Source organism: Elaeis guineensis, chromosome 1, assembly GCF_000442705.2.
Source record: "Elaeis guineensis isolate ETL-2024a chromosome 1, EG11, whole genome shotgun sequence".
Classification (NCBI taxonomy): Eukaryota; Viridiplantae; Streptophyta; class Magnoliopsida; order Arecales; family Arecaceae; genus Elaeis; species Elaeis guineensis.
Genome location: NC_025993.2, coordinates 146,121,348 through 146,136,522, shown reverse-complemented (window position 1 = coordinate 146,136,522; position 15,175 = coordinate 146,121,348). Strand labels below are relative to the sequence as shown.

Sequence of the window (15,175 nt, the reverse complement as noted above, 5' to 3'; positions counted from 1 at the left end):
ATAAGAAAGTGTCAAAAGTGGTTTCTGAATGTTATTGTCTGCAGGATAAGATGTGAGTCACCTACATATGGTTATGGGGCCATACTGCTCTTTTCCGAAAGAGACCATTTGGATTAAATATGCATCCTTCTTGGAAATAAGTAGGTTAAGGATTAAAAAATTGTCCATGGCAATGATATCACTAGTCTTGATTTAATGATTTGTGGGATAGGGGGATCTGGTTTTTGCATGTCACTTGAACTGTCATTGTAGGAGTTCAATATTAGTGAGCTTGGATGGGGAAAGACAAAATAGTGACCATGTGATGTGCTCAAGTTTAATTCAAAATTATAGCACCGAGCAAAGTTTGAAATCCCAACAAGAAAGGCAGAGGGTATTTCATCTTGTTTTAATAAGAAAATGGAATCGAGATAGGAGTTGAACCCTCAAATCCATCCATATAGGAAAAGAAAAAGAAAGAGAAAAAAAAAAAAGAAAAAATAATAAAAAGCGGAAGGAAGGAAAGAAGAAAAAGAAAAGAAAGAATAGAGGAAAGAAAAAAAATTAAATAAAAAGAAAAAAATTAAAAAAAAAAAAAGAAAAGAAGGAATGTTTAATTGGAATGATTGGGATGGATGGGATACTAGTATATCCCATTCTGTGGAGAAATCAGGTTCTGCCCCATGGGATTTAAAACATTATACCAAGAGAAACATTGGAAGAGTCTCTCAACTAAACTATCATCGTGGGTCTGCAAAACTTGGACCAGGTAAGCAATAAAACTGGTCAGCATTTGTTTGTCTTTCTTGTATAATTGATATTGGACTGATTCCTTTGTTATTGTTTATTTTAAAAACATCGCCAAGAAACAGAGCATAGATTAGTCCAAACAAACATGAAGAATATGAGATTATGTATAAGTACACGTAGATTGGGTTATCGATGTTGGTTGTGGATTAGAAGAACAAGGAAAGGTCTTAGCAAGCAAGGGGACTCGCTTTAGAAATAATAATACAATTAAGAAAGAAGAAATATAAATTTGTGATCAAAAGCGTGGATCAGCTGAGACATCTAGACTTCAGGACACGAGACCCGGTAAAGCAGCAGTGCGGCCTTTTGCGCTGCTGCATATGCGTTAGGAAGATTCCAACCAAAATGCCGGCTATATTATTTGGTGTCCACCGAAACCTGGAGCTCATCAGCCTCTGGCGATATGCCGCACCCTATATTTTGTATTTGCGTCAAAAGAAGAGTCCAATTTTTCTTCCCATGGAGTATCTTGTTTTGGCCGCCAAAGCCCATGGCTACTAGTTTTGGGGATTGAATATTAAATATTACTTCCTCTCAAAAGAAAAAGAAAAATCGAATATTACTTATCGTAGAAATGAGAGAGAGAGAGAGAGAGATCTTAGCAGTATGAAAATGGAGAGAGAAGCAACGATGAGCAAAGATTTACGTAATTCATGCAGCGTGAGCTTATACAACATGAAATTGTAGGGTGAGGTCTAGGTAATATATCAAGTCCCCATAAGTCTATAAATAAATCCATTTTGACCTATCCACAGATCTATTTATTTTAAGGGAAAATAGAGGAAGAGAATTGCTTCCCCAGCTTCGGTTAGGATTAAAGCTATTTCCAGAGTTACGGAGGGGATACACAGTCTGATGATAAAACGAGCAACCAGACAAGGGAGACTCAAGTTCCAAGGGGTAAGAAATTTCACAAGAACTTAATAGCTCTCTTTAGCTTTCCCACTGCCAATGTTGTCCCATTGAATGAAGGAACGAAGAGCCTTGTAGAGGATAAAGTTAATGAAAGACATCTTTGGAGGAAAATTTGCGAGTTCCTTTCCAACCAAATATGCCAACATGTTGCCATAGTGAGCAGCTGGTCCCATCCTCTTCTCCAAGTCTCCTTTGATTTTCTTTCTTTGCCAAGTCGTCCAATAGATCAATATATCAAGATTACATAGTCTGAACCTCACCCGAGTTATTTATTTATTTATTTATTGGAGCAATATCCATGACTTGAACCAGGATCTCCTCACTAGCAAGCTTTTGGATAAAGGTGCCAACTAGCTAATCTAATGGGCATTGGCAAATCCAATCCTAGGTTAATTGGATTGGCTTGAATTTGATTTCCCAACTCATTTGATTAGTCCATGTCTTGCACTTTTTATTGCATGGCTAAGCAAACTATACTATTTATTTTTAGACTATCTTTCACTGTTTTCAACTGCTACCTATTTAGGCTAACCCTTCTTAATCTCCGTTTATAAAATCGCTGAATCAGTATCTAAATACTTGCATCACTCTTCTGAAAATTATATCATGCACATTCAAAAATTTAATTTCTATCTATATCCTCATGATTCGATAAATTGAGTTTTGACATGGGCCTCATTTAACATACTAGGTCATGGACTTATACCTAATACTTGATACCCAAACAAACAAACTGGACCGGTCAAGACCGTAACCTAATCAAGTGAATAGTTTTAGGTTCTCATTGCCACCCCTAAGAAATTCCTTCGCAAATAGAAAGTGAAGATACAGCGTTACCCGGATGTTAACATAAAACCAGAATGTGTAATCGGTTTCTTACATATAAACATATATATATATATACTGGCCTTTGCATGTGCAATGCACAGCAGGATAAAAATATTCTATATAAAAATATTTTTAATCCATGAATCATTTTGTCTATAGAAGCTTAGTTCTAATTAAAAGAGTTTTGGAGAAGCAAAGCCTCTAATTAAAGAAGGTAATCTAGAAAACTTTTATTTTGGTAGAATGTTGGAAAAGATGCATCTTTTCGTGGAAGGATTAGGAAAGAAGAGTTTCAGTTACTTTGAATTCATGATATGCATGCTCAAATTTTCAAAGCAGCAATGTCCAAGATCTCCTGAGTCTCCAATCACAATTTTAATAATTTCTTCTTCTTTTAAGGCTCCTGTGGAGTTGGGATGCTCCGGTTGTCACAGAGCTCCATGTCTAAGAGCTTCCAGCTTCTCTCACAGAATGTCCAAACATGGATAGAAACTATAGTTTTTTGGAAGAGGAAATGGGGTTCATAGGTTGTCTTTGTGATATTCTGTTAATTATCTCGAAACTCCAAGGAAGAAAGGAGGCATGTTGACTATTGTAATTAATCATTTTTGGGACATTATGATTATGAACTAGAAATTTAATTGATCATTTCCATGGGTTCTTCATTATCTCATCTCTCGTTCGTATCGGATCTCTTTCCATTTTTATGGATGTACTCTTATTTTATTGTCTGTATTAACATTGCAAATCCCTTTTATGGATGTAAATTACACATTCTTGGAAAAACCTTATCAGCTAATTTGTAAAATTTAAATATGTAAGTTGAATGTAAATTTGGAATCATCCTATCTTAGAACTACCATTGTATCACGACAAAATTGAGTTTAGGTGATTAAACTGTTAGAACAACAAGACATGATCCCCATGAGCAATGAGCATTGTAGCTCTGAAACGAAGGGTTGTTGGGAACCTACAAAGGACTTCTGCTTCTCATATAACATCTTTTCTGAGAAAACACTTCCCATATGATATCTACAAAGCATTGCGGAAATTAAAATAACGAAGATTTATAGGATTAGAATTAAATGGAACAAGCCCCCATTTCCCGGAACGAGATCAAGGAACTCTGGACACGTAAGTTACAACCATCGTTTTCCCAAGAAGAAAAAAATAAATTACAACTGATGGCTCTTCACAGCACTAAGAGTTTCTTCTGCCATCATCATGCATGAAGTACTGGCACCATGAAAGAGAATTGAGCTTGACATTGTTCTCATGCTTGTTGTTTGTCTCGAAAACAAGTGTCCCTGCATCAATTCAGAAAGGAAAATTAGCCCATGTTCTTATCAAATTGTGCAGACAAATCAAGTGCATCAATTGATTGTGGAAGAAACTTCACCCAAAGTAGGCATCAGTAGTGACAGCACCGCAATGCCGATAATCTTTAATGGCAATCCAGTCTTGATCATATCCTTAATATCAATGTGCCCGGTAGTAAACCCACAATGTTTGAAGGAGTGCCTGTGGGGAGAAGGAATGAAAATTGAGCCCCAATGGCTCCTGGGACCATCAGGAGGAGAGGGTGTACCCTCATGGATCAGCTAGTTCGACAAGAAGAGGGAGTACGAGTGTGGTGGTGGCATTGTTCGATGCGAATTCTGTGATCGTCCCACTCACTAGGCAAACCAGTGGTGCAATTGCTAAATATGGGGCAGTCTTGAGGAAGTCCAAGTTTGCAGAGATCACATCAGCAAGGCCACTAGTTTGAACACCTTGGGCAATTGCAAAGCCTGCACCAAGGAGGAGAATGATGTTCCATTGGAGCTTCTTGCATTTGTTCCAGTCCATTAGCTTCTCTCCCTCATTTTTTTTATTTGGAATTATGAATAATAAGGTTGCCATCATCACCTGAATCAAAAGAGAGAATGGACTCAGGATTGCATTTAGCTATTCTTGTTCTCAAGGATTTTTGTTAGCAATACTGTGGAAATGGTTGTTAGGTTTTCTTCACTTACACTGACAGATCCATCACCCACACGGTCCTGAAACAGAGCCCCCCATCCGGGACATCATTTGTTAGGCTTCTTGTCATCCATAGAACTACAAGCAACTGCAAGCCATAGCCCCACAAAAAACAACTTAGTCTGTCATTAATTGAACCAAGCTATATAAGAGACTTGCAGATTATCAAGACTTACTCCAAACACAGTTAAAACCATCTTCTCAGCAAAAGCCATAGGACCTGCCACAGAGAACAAAAATAATTTCCTTAACACAAAAGCTCAACAAGCAAAAGATTCGAACAGCTTTCTCACTATAGTTGAAATCATATAGTGAGGTGTTATTTGGGCATATGAAAATCTTTCTACTGCATTCTATCCAGTCAGGCATGCGATATTCTTTTCGAATCAAACAGAGGCAGGGATAGCTGCCGGCTTTTGTTGAAGATTAAAAAAAAAAAAAAATAGAGCAGCAAGGAGGGAAGATTTAAAGAAGAATGAGAATGAGAAAAAAGAGCCACACATCTTGTAGGTCAGCCTTCATGAAGATCTCTAGGGATCTTTCTAACCTTAATCATACTATGTACGTACGATATACTTCTCTTCTCTAGCATTAAATACCGGGTGGTAATACCTCCTATTCAATCACAAAAAAAAAGAAAAAAAAAAAAAACTAGAATTGTAACTACAATATTTTCTATTAATAAATTCAAATCATTCAGAGACAAGCAATGAAGATACAAACAAAACAGAGGGACTCCCCAAAGATCCGTGAACGAAGAATTACCTAGTAGCTCGAGCTCCCTCTTCAGGTGAGCTCTATCCAAGTAAGCAGAAAGTGCCTTCTCTGAATTCTTGGAACAGTAGAGAAGACAGAGGATACCCCACAGGGCAAAGAAGAGGAGTAGAGCCAAAGGGAACCCAAAGAAGAACCAAGTGCTGAAGCTGATGGGCTTCTCCTGAGGGTAGTAGCTCTGCCACATCCCCACCAAGATGAGATTAACACCTGTTCCTGTCAAGGTGCTCATTCCTCCGATCGCTGCGAATAGATTACTCCAAGTATCACCGCCTTGCAGAACCGCCTAATGTCCGGGTGGACTGAGTCCCCCTGGGGGAGCCTCTGCAGCACTCCAGTGGCCACCGGCATCATCATCACTGCCGCTGCAGTGTTATGCATCCACATGCTCACAAACGCGGTGGTGCCGCAGATCCCGAGTAGAAGTAATGGTGGTTTCAGAGGGTCTCCACAGAACAACGAAGTTATCTGCATCCCAATCAAATAATAACTACAATGGTGAGTAGACCTCAATATCGAAATTTAACCATGAAACTAACTTGAGCAGGTCTTTCTTTTACCGTTTTGAATGCGAAATTAAGAAACATGATTCTATGTATGAATTTATTACGGCTTTTGATTTAGTTCGAAGCTTTAAAACTAGTTCGAAAGGTCATTGAACAATTTGAATACGGATACAAGTAAAAAGAACTCACCTTCAGAGCCAGTCGGCGGTGGATGTTGTAGTGCTCGATGGCCAATGCCAGTATGAAACTACCGAGCACGAGAGAGATGATATCATCCATGTAGGATTTTGCAACATCATCAGCTGAAGCAATCCCGAAGATGGGGAAGAGGAAGAGAGGAGACATGGAGGTGATAGCCATAGGGACGGCCTCGGTGAGCCACCACAAGAACACCCATGAGAGGACTGCGAGCATGTTTCTGGTTGCATGCTTCCATTGAGATCGACAAAGAAGAATATGAGCATGCATGCTAGAGGCCCCGAGATAATGAAGAGCGTTTTTGAGGTAAGAATTGATTTGAGAGTGAGGTGGGAGCTCTCTGGAGGCGTGCGGATGGGGAGGAGTGGGGCTCTTGGGTCATCTGAGCTTGGATGCAATGCGTTATCAGCCATTTGAGAGAGAGAAGTGGCTGTTGGTTGTGCTCTTTTTCCCCCCCCTAAATTTCCGTCCTTCATAGGTTATTGAAAAGAGAGAGAGAGAGAGGAGCTCTGGGAGGTTTTGGTTTGTGCTCATAAATTGCTTGGAATCACCTAAATAAATGGAGGAAAAGTATATTGTATGTGTCAAAGATTGAATAATTGAATTGAAGAGAGTTTTAAAAATCTGCTTTTCGTCCAAGGAGAAGGTCCAAGTGGGCTTCTAATAGCCAGGAGACAAAAGTTTGTGCGTCACCAATATGCTGCCTCAATCCAGCTCATCAGATGAGGGAGAGAAATTTTCGTCTGTCACATATTTGAGACCAGGACCCGACAATGCTTTATAAGTTGTATAAAATTTTCATTACTCATTAAAGAAAGAAGCATGTAGAAGTTTTTATACTTTGCTTAAGTAGACATACCGTATATGCCAAGTTATCATGTTCGATTAGAAAACATTTTCTTCACAGTTGTTCTTTCTGTTTCCACTGTTTGTTTATTCTCAATCTTCTTCAAAGATATCCTTATCCGAACTCTTTCTTTCCCTGTGACTTCCATCACAGCCAGACTGCCGGAGGCTTCTCGCGGCTGCTGCCTTCTAGATGTCCAACATAATTATTCTATAATAACAATTGTCCAGCATAATTATTCTGTAACCATTAGCAGGTTGAGTGTCCCAATAATGAGGTTGGATCTTAGAATCCTTTACCGAATCCTTTTCTTGTTCTGAGTTCACTTCTTTAGCGACTAATTCTCTCCCTTAATCTTTATTATTATTGGCTTGAGTTAATTTTGTGTCACCATAATCTTTTTTTTTTTTTTTTTTTGATAAAAGATATTAGAATATAAAAGCTCAATTGTTTACAGAAGACAGAGACCCAAATATTTACAGAAACAAAGCAGAGAGTTATAAAAGAGACCAAAGTGGTTAAGAAATACTGTAATCAATTTTTAAGGAATAGAAACGATGCATAAATATGAGTGGGCTGATCGATAAACCAAGTCTATGCTATCAATTTAAAATACATAAATATGCAGTCGATCTGCTTCAATTTAAAATTCACTTTGGGTAACAATAGAATTCCTAAGGATCTCTTATCATCTTGTTGTACTAAATATATTGCAAATTACGGCGGAACTTATGTTTGGTAGGCCAACTGGTTGATGAAGAGTAAAATCGATAGTTAGGCTACCAAGGAATGCCTATCCACTCAGCTTTAGGATGGTAATTGGTCCGTTCAGATCCATCTCTTAGGTTTTTTTTTTTTTGGGATACGGTAAAAGGGGTTGGAGGGGGGCGTTCCAGCATGGCTACCAATTCAGTGACCGATCCGGTCCATCTCTTAATTGATGGACCGGTTTAACCGTGAAGCAATATGCAAAGTGACCGGTCCACCAATTCAATGATGATCTGGTCCAATTAAAAATTATATTCGGCTATGAGCTGGCAAAAATTCAGCTTATAACATCGTGCACATGATAAATTTTCTGGTGGGCGACTAACTTACCTGCTATCGTTAATGATTGAGGATGGAGTCATCGCGAGCGTGGCCCCTCCGTAGCATAAGCATTATATATGGTTCAATTATTAAGGGGCGCCCATGGAGAAAGGCAATGGACGCATAGGGTCCTTTCGCCGCATGCTGCCGTCCATTGGACGAGGCCACTTTCATGGGTCCACATTAACTGAATAATGGTGGAGGGGTCCCATTTCAGTACGTGAACCTCGTGAAAGTTTATTTTTGTGGTGCACCTAAAAAACGGACCCTTCCAAGCACTCAAACATAACGTGATGGAATCCCTTGGAGAAATCCTATGACCGGCAAGGCCTCGACAAAGCTTGAATAAATTTAGGTAGATAGTGCAGCAGATCAGAATACTTAGCTGGATCTTAGCCATACACAGACCACGAGAAATTATGTATCATGTTCTCCTCAAGAAAGAAAAGAAAAAAAAAAGAGATAAATTAGAGCCATGGACTTTTATATATGGAATCCCCTGGACTCTAACTTCTTTTGCGTGCTTGTGGGGACGCGGTTGCATGTTTGTCCACTCACAGAGGTGCTTAGGCATTGCATGACGTTACTAGAAGAGAGTTCGTCATCGATTTAGCAGCCTATCGTAAAGAAAATTCTATAGCATGTTTAGACTTGACGCGGTCTTTTCTCCTCCTTTAAAATATTATTTTATTTTACTTTCACTTGAGAAATATGATGGGATGCAATCATTCCGACTAGCTTTAGCTGAGAGTCCTTTTTCTAAATAATACAAAAAAAAAATTATTTATCTAAATAATATAAATTTTAATTTATTTACCAATCTAATGTGAAAGGGATAAAATATCATTTTGAATGACATTTTATCCAGCCACGTCACCCATAATTTTTATGTAGATATCATCCAAAAATAAAAAATAAAAAATACCATTTAAAATGACGTTTTTTAATTTTTCTTCAAAAAAAAGAAAAAAATGAAAAAAAAATGAGAAAAAAATAAAATTTATAATTTTAAAATTATAAATAAATAAAATTTTAATTTTGAATAAAATTTAAAATATAAAAATTTAAATTTTTAATTCAAATAAAGAAGATAATTTTAGATAATTTTTTTCTTTTCAAATTAATATTTTTAAAAAAATATCTAAACAAAAATCTTATAAATTTAAAAAATTAAAAATATCATAGAAAAAGAAAAAAAGAAAAAGAAATGCGAAAGAAATAAAAATTATAAATTTGAATTTAAAAAAATAAAAATTTTAAATTTAATTTAAAAACATCATTTAAAATTCTTTCCCCATTTCAAATTAATTTTTAAAAAAAATATTCAAAAAATAAAAAATAAAAAAATAAAAAAATGCCCTTAAAAAATTAAATATTTAAAGAAATAAAAAAAATAAGAATTATAACTTGAAATTTAAAAGAAATAAATTTTTTAAATTAATTAAAATAAAAAATATCATTTCAAATTACTTTCCCAATTTCAAATTAATTTATTTAAAAAATATTTCAAACAAATAAAAAAAATAGCCTAAAAAAATTTCATAAAAATAGGAAAAAATGAAAAAAAAAAGAAAAATTATATAATTATAAATTTGAATTAAAAAAAGTTAAATTTTTAATTTTATTAAATTTTGATAAAAAAATAAATGCCATAAAAAAGTGAAAAAATGAGGAAAAAATGTGAAAAAAAAGAAATTTAAAATTAAAATTTAAAAAAAAATAAAAATTTTAACGTTAATTCAAATAAAAAATATCATTTTAAATTAGTTGTCCATTTCAAATTATTTTTTAAAAAAAATTATCTGAAGAAAAGAAAAAATGTTGTAAAAAAATAAAAAATATCATAAAAAAAGAAAAAAATAGAATTGAAAAAAATAGGAATTGTAATTCTAATTGAAAAATAAAATTTATAATTTTAAATTTTAAGAAATAAAAATTCTAATTATAATTGAAATAAAAAATATCATTTTAAAAAGTAAAAAAAAATGAAAAAGAATGGGAAAAAATAAAATATATAATTTTAAATTTAAAAATAAATTAAAATTTTAATTTTGAATGAAATTTAAAATATAAAAATTTTAATATTTAATTAAAATAAAAAAGATAATTTTAAATTAATTTTTTCTTTTCAAATTAATTTTTTTAAAAAATATCAAAACAAAAATCTTAAAAATTTAAAAAAATAAAAATATCATAGAAAAAGAAAAAAAAGAGAAAGAAATGTGAAAAAAATAAAAATTATAAATTTAAATTTAAAAAATGAAATTTTTAATTAAAAACTATAAATTAAAAATTAAAAAAAATAAGAATTTTAACTTTAATTCAAATAAAAAATATCATTTCAAATTATTTTGTCTCTTTCAAATTATTTTTTGAAAAAAATATCTAAAGAAAAGAAAAAAATTGATGTAAAAAAATAAAAAATACCATAAAAAAAGGGGAAAAAATAGAATTAAAAAAAATAAGAATTATAATTCTAATTCAAAAACAAAATTTATAATTTTGAATTTTAAGAAATAAAAATTGTAATTATAATTCAAATAAAAACATCATTTTAAATAACTAAATTAATTTAAATTTAATTTTTTAAAAATATTCTAAATAAAGGAAGAAAATACCTAAAAAATGCCAAAAAGATAAAAATGAGAAAAAATGAGAAAAAACTATAAATTTAAAATTTGAAAAATAAAAATTTTAATTTTAATTCAAATAAAAAAATAAATTTAAATTATTTTCTCCTTTTAAAATTTGTTCTTAAAAAAATATTTCACAAAAATCTTAAAAAATTAAAGAAATAAAATATACCATAAAAAAAGAAAAGATGAGAAAGAAATGGTAAAAAAGTATAAGGTATAATTTTGAATTTAAAAAAAATTCTAATTTTAATTCAAATAAAAAATATCATTTCAACTTACTTTTTCTATTTAAAATTAAATTATAAAAAAATATCAAAAAAATAATAAATTAAAAAAATAAGAAGTACCATAAAGAAGCCATAAATATAAGAAAATAGAAAAAAATATAATTATAATTTTAAATTTAGAAAACATAAAATTATTAATTTTAATTAAAATAAAAAATATAATTCAAATAAGAAACATCATTTCAAATTACTTTCTCTATTTAAAATTAATTAATTTTTTTTTCATACCACACCATACGTACCTGTTCGTGTCTGTATCAGATCGAGATATACCAGTACGATCCGATTCATCTCATAATTAAATTATTCAATATATTATTATTATTTATGTTATAATTTTTATAGTCCTTTTAGCATAACTTTTTCTCTCCTAATATTCTGAGACACATTCGAGTACGTGTATCCATATGCACAAAGCATAATATCCGATCACTTGAAATTAAATAATATAAAATAAAATTAATATTTAATATTATTAAATAGAATAATAATGTAAACGTACAAAAAATAGTATAATAAAAATATAAAAAATACTAAGTACAAATATAACAAAGACTAAGTCCCACAAGGACGTCACGGTGCCCGTGGTGCTTGGACCTTCTCAGGAAGGTCCTTGTCGAGTGCTCCTGCTGTGATGGCTCCTCTCCTATATCAGTGGAGGAGATCTGCTGATCATGCTGCTCAGGAATAACTGATGCTGTCCGATCATCTACGGACTGAGAGACCCATTCAACCCTCTCATCTGGATACACGGATGGACCTGAAAAGAAAGTATCATACTCATGTGGCCAACTGGTACCCGGTGATGTCATCTGGAAGATGTAGGAAGAAGAAGGTGCTGCCATCTATGGATCAAAAGGCAGTGGCATCTGTGCAGCATCTAATAATGACATCTGTGGAATATGCGGTGATGGCATATGTGAAACATATGGTGACGGCGTATATCTCATATCTGACGTCGGGGCTGCTCCATACCAAGGCGCACAGCTATATGGATCAACACCAATCGCCATCAATATTTCGGAACTTATTCTCTCTATCTCCCACAGTATCTGAATCCGTTCATCCTCATCAGTCGTAGATAAAGTACGACGAGCATCTAACACAAGATCCGACATAAAATCAGTCTACAAAATAAAAATAAAACAGTCAGTATACTGTAAAATATAAAACAAAAATATAACACAAATAACATAAAGTAATTTTGTAATCTTATCAAAAGATGCACAGTAGAACTCTCCCCTCGTATCCGAAACTGCATACTGAGGCTGTCCAATGACTCGCACCGTAATGCTAAAAAATCAAGCCATGTAGTCATCGGTATATGAACGCCTCTTAAAATAGGATCACCTTGAACAATGTGATCTTGATGTGAATCTCAAATATCGATGTACTCTGCATGTCTGATACGTCAGTCAATATGAGCTCTCCCTCGTCAATCAATACGATGAAGTCCCTGGCTGGTATCAAACTGCTCTGGGATGCCCTGAATCTGACCAAACTGCCGAGGACACAATGGGAAAGATGCCACTCTACCACATCAAAACAAATAAGTGGCACCCTAGCAGTCCATATGTCATGTCCAACTGTACACATCTGCGACAGTATAGTCAATATCTCATCTGTATATGGCTCCCACAAAAACTGATAGAGTTAAAACAAAAAAAATTAGTAAGCTAAAATTTTAATAGATTATGAATACTGTAAAATGATATTTGTAAAAAATTAAAAATTTATCTGTCTATATGTATCAACTAATATATCCAACTGGCACCTATAAACCCGTGCCACTCTCGTCGATACGTGATGAACGTTGAATGCAACGTTCCATCTGTTCCAAATCTACTCATGTTAAATAAATGTTGCTCCTTAGATTGATTTTGATGATTACAAAGCAGTTGAAGGGGTACTAATGTTTCTCACTTGAAAAAGACTTATTGCTCTTCAAGGGCAAAATTATAATTTTACCTAAACTCTGATTTGAAAGTATCAAAAGATAGAACAAAAGATTTTTGATCCATTGATGAAAATTTTATTATTTTTGGACTTGTATTTTGAAAGATATGCATGTTTGAAAATCATGAGTCGACCCATGAGTCGACTCATGGCACATGAGATGACTGGCACGCTAAAATTCTGGCCGGCACAGACTTGGCACACCCTGTGAGTCGACCCCCAGGCATGAGTCGACCCATGAGTCGACCCCTGTGACGGAATTTTTCCGCAATGGCTAGTTTTTAACCTGTTTTAAATGCTTTTAATGCTCATTTAATGTGGTCTAACGGCTCTTTTTCAGCCTAGAATATTTTTCACTATTCTTAAAGCTATAAAAGGGACAAAAAGATGGGAATCAAGGAGATACATAAAGAAGAGAAATTTTGAAAAGGGGATTTCAAGCAAACTTTTCGACCCTAAGCAAGAGCTCACTCAAAGCATTCAAGAAGCCTTTAATCCAAGCTCACCAACTCCTCAAGTGCACATTCAAGTCTCCAACCACCTTGAGGAAATCAAAAAGAGTCTTCTTCTCTTTGAGTAAAGTGTATTTAAAGCATCATACGCTCATTAAAAGAGCTTTCTTTGTACTTACTTGTGCTATTCATTGTTATACTTTGATTGAGTTATTGTTTTTGTTTTGGAAGGGTTCCAAAACAAGGGAAGGTTGATCCGAACCTAAAATCAGAGTGTATTGGGTTGGCTTGTACCCGAAAACAAGTGGTCTAGCTTGGGATAGCTAGAGTCGGAGTTTCCGACGTTTGTATTCGGGTTGAATACAAGATTAGTGGATTGAAATTCCAAGTAGGAGCTTGGGGAGTGGATGTAGGTGCAAGGTTGGCACCGAACCACTATAAATCCTTTTGTTTGTGGTGTGTCTAATTGCTCTTCTTTAACTCTTCATTATTCTCTTGCATTCTTGCTTTTAGCCATTAGTCTTGAATTAATTTTACTCTCCCTATTTATTTAGCTTTGTCAAACATTTTTCATAAGTCATAAGTTAAGCTTAAAATTTTTAGAAACCCAATTCACCCCCCTCTTGGGTTGCATAGCTGGGCAACAAGTGGTATCAGAGCCCGGTGCTCTAGCCCTATTTTGATCTAAACAATCAAAGAGCCAAAGATCTATGGCAACTCAAGTCGGCACTTCTCTAGCCGAGGGGCAATCCACCAACCGACCTTCACTTTTCAATAGGTCTAATTACACCTATTGAAAAGCTCGGATGAAAATATTCATTCAAGCACTCGACTATGATATATGGAGTATCATAGTGAACGATCCTCACACACCCACTAAAAGTATAGATGGTGTGGAATCAGCCAAACCGAAAAGAATGGGATGAGGTTGATAAGAAAATGCCAATTAAATGCTAAAGCAATGAATGTTCTTTATTGTGCTCTTGATGCTAACGAATTTAATCGTATTTCTACTTGCTCATCTGCTAAAAAATATGGGATAGGTTAGAAGTAACCCATGAAGGAACCAATCAAGTAAAGGAGTCTAAAATCAACATGCTTGTGCATAAATATGAATTGTTTAAAATGGAGCATTATGAGTCCATAACTGAAATATTTACTCGCTTTACTGATATTATAAATGATTTAAAGAGTCTTGGTAAGTCTTATACTAACAGTGAGCTTGTAAGAAAGATTCTCAGGTCCTTACCAAGAACTTGGGAAGCCAAAGTGACCGCCATCCAAGAAGCAAGGACTTGAACATTCTACCTTGGAAGAGCTTCTTGGATCATTGATGACTCATGAGCTAAGCATGAAGCAACATCAAGAGGAAGAAGTCAAAAAGAAAAGAATAATTGCCCTCAAATCCACAGCTCCACCAGATGAAAAAACTGATGACACTGAAGATGAAGAACAGGATGAAGAAATGGCACTCATTACCCGAAGATTCAAAAAATTTTTGAGAAAAAGGAAACAAGGGATGAGGAAGAGGCCATTCACAAAAGGGAACAGAGCAAAGAAAAGGAGAAAGACCAACCCCTTATCTGCTACGAGTGCAAGAAGCCGAGACACTTCAAATCCGAATGCCCACAACTGAAGAAGGGTCTCAGAAGTACAAGAAGAAGGTCATGATGGCCACTTGGAGTGCGAGTGATGACTCAAGCTCCGAAGAGAAAAACTCAACCGAACAAGCCAACCTGTGCCTTAGGGCACACGAAAATGAGGTAATTTTCGAAACTCCTAGTGACTTTACATTTGAAGAATTACATGAAGCTTTTTATGATTTAGTTGATGAATTAAAAAACTAGAGATGAAGAACAAAGATCTAAAATCGAAA

The 15,175-nt window shown here is 34.3% G+C and overlaps 1 pseudogene; it reads right to left on the bottom strand.

The window, feature by feature from the left end:
* Positions 1–3,583: 3,583 nt before the first annotated feature.
* LOC140850951 (tonoplast dicarboxylate transporter-like) lies at positions 3,584–6,672 on the bottom strand (annotated as a pseudogene).
* Between the last annotated feature and the right edge of the window lie 8,503 nt (positions 6,673–15,175).